This window comes from Pangasianodon hypophthalmus, chromosome 4 (genome assembly GCF_027358585.1).
Source record: "Pangasianodon hypophthalmus isolate fPanHyp1 chromosome 4, fPanHyp1.pri, whole genome shotgun sequence".
Classification (NCBI taxonomy): Eukaryota; Metazoa; Chordata; class Actinopteri; order Siluriformes; family Pangasiidae; genus Pangasianodon; species Pangasianodon hypophthalmus.
The window spans coordinates 10951918-10954379 of record NC_069713.1 but is presented as its reverse complement, the minus strand read 5'-3'; the positions used below and the strand labels follow the sequence as shown (position 1 = coordinate 10954379).

General features: G+C 35.9%; 1 long non-coding RNA gene across 1 annotated transcript; it reads right to left on the bottom strand.

Moving 5' to 3' along the window:
- Positions 1 to 2462, bottom strand: LOC117596987 (uncharacterized). The gene is made up of 3 exons (XR_004577941.2): positions 1309 to 2462; positions 1078 to 1134; positions 1 to 933 (listed from the first exon to the last, which is right to left on the bottom strand). It is a non-coding gene; the product is annotated as an uncharacterized LOC117596987 (long non-coding RNA).

The following is a 2462-nucleotide window of genomic DNA, read 5'->3' as shown; positions in this document are numbered from 1 at the left end:
TGGTTATCCACTAAAACCCTGGCTTCTCACACCCTTCTTGAACCCAGTCAGTGTGCCTCAAACTTGGTACAACACAGCTCATGCCAAAACATGGAATGTTACTGAAAGGTATTTTGGAATCCTGAACGAAGATTTCATTGTCTGCATGGAGAGTTCAAAATGAAACCAGACAGGGTCTGCAACATAATCTGTGTGTGCGTTGTTTTACACAACACAGCAAGGTAATAAATACAATTTAACTGTCAACTTTCAACTTGTAGCTACATTTTCCTCAATGATTTTATTGTAAATGATATGAGTTAAAGATCATTTTCCTTTTAATAGAGATCTGGCACTCCCAGACCGGGAGGAAGACCAAATGCTTGAAGAACCAGCTTTGGAGATCACTGAGGCAGGAGATTAAGATGGATCTAGGCGTTATATTCGACAAATGATTATAGAAAACATTTTCTCTTTTTGACTGAGAAAACTGAAAGAATGACTATTTTGAAATGTACTTGACATATAATTTATTCACCAAATCAATATATACAAAAATGTGATTCTTCAAATCACTTAAATACAACTAAATTAATTTAGATTCTGTGTAGACGTATAGCAAACATTGCTTTAATTTAACTACATAACAAGTAAAGTCAACAGGAAAATCTCAGAAATGATTAAATACAATTAATTGATTAATTAATTCTTGGACAATGGTTAATGAGATCTGCAGTTCATGTCCAAAGTTCTGTAGCTCCAACTTCAGCTTAGTTTTCTCTAATTCTAGTTTTTGTGTTTCTAATTTTAGTTTTGCCTCTTCCAATGTCAATACTTCATATTGTTTTTCCAGTATATGGTTCATGGTTATATTGCTTGAAGTGTCTTTCTGTGTCTCAGTGTCTGAGCCACTTCCCACAGGTTCCACTTGGCTGCTGTTGTCCAAATCATCTTCTTTAAAAAAAGAAGTTAGTAACATTAAGGAATGATAGGAACACTTTTTGTTGTAAAAACACTTTGTTTGTTGCCACTACATGCTACATAACTAACTTGGTGAGTTATGACTTGTGGTTGTAAGATTGTAAGCATGAGCTTTACCTTCGCTTTGTGCTGTTTGGTCCTGGCTTGTCACTGGCACATCTTCATCTTGAGTGACTAATGTTATCATGAGAGAGGAGAACTTTACCTAGCTATCTGCTAAAAGATAAGATGTGGTACTCAATCCAAAACAACAGAATAGTATTTAAAACAGAGGCAAAAAAAAAGAATCACTTTCTGAGCTACCGAACACTTAACGACAGAAACAATAGCAAAAATATTACTACTCACAAGACTGTCCAAGTGGAGCTGATGTGACGGCTATGTGAGGCAATGTATCTTCCGTTGCTGTGGGTAACGTCCTGCCGGAAACTCCACTCTCCCTCCCTCCGGGGATTCCCCAAAACATCAGAGATTCATTACCGTATATTTCAATGATCATTTCTGTTGTACTTTTTAATTTAGGAGTTGGTCCTCCTCCGGTTGCTGGATTTTTTCGCTTGAATATCTCCTTCTTTACCTCTTGCACCATGTTTTTAAAACGTTTCTGCACATCTTTGACGGTTTGTGTGACCGACGGATTGACACAATTAACTTTCTCCGTTATTGTGGTCCAAGTCTTGTGTTTTCTTATTATTTGCATTGTAATCACTAAAATTTGTTCATTAAAATTGATTTGGCAGCATTGTATTCCTCTAATAAACAAATGTTTTCAATGAAGGAAAACTGTGATGAAGGCTATTGTGTTTAAGTTCAGTGTCTTATTTTACCCACAAAGCAATGCAGATTAGACTGTCTTACTAAAGACAATCATGAGCTTGTTTTATGCAACAGTCTGTCCCTGGTGACTTTAGTTGATCAGACTAATTCTTAGACTCAGTCTTAAGATAATGTCTGTGTTTAAGCAGCCGGCCCCAGATTTGACACCCATCATCTTCAGAGTAAGCCTCACAAACATTATCAAAAGAATTTTGATTACTCCAAACAATTTGCCTGTAATGAGACAATGAATCTAATGGTGATGCTGCCAAACAGGAAGTGAGCTGACCTGAGGCTATGCAACAAATTTCGCCACCTACTGGTCAAAAGTTACAATAATATGCTAAAAATGCTTACATCTAACTGCCATTTTTGCTACTCCTCCTCCAGATTTTGTCCAATCTTCACCAAATTTGGCTCACATCATCTTGAGACCTGTCTGAACAAAAATTATCAAAGGAATTTTGATATTCAAAATTGGATCATTGGACTGCTCTTTTTTTAGTAATGAAATAGGTCAACGATTTTCTAATAATAAGATATCTTTTTGGTTTAGGAATTAGGGTGATGACACTCTGTCTAATTGAAGATAAGAATCCCTTGTTAATGGCCTTTTCATGTACAGCTAGCAGAAATTTAGATATACTGTCTATAAAAGCTTTATAAAATTCTGATGTAATACCATC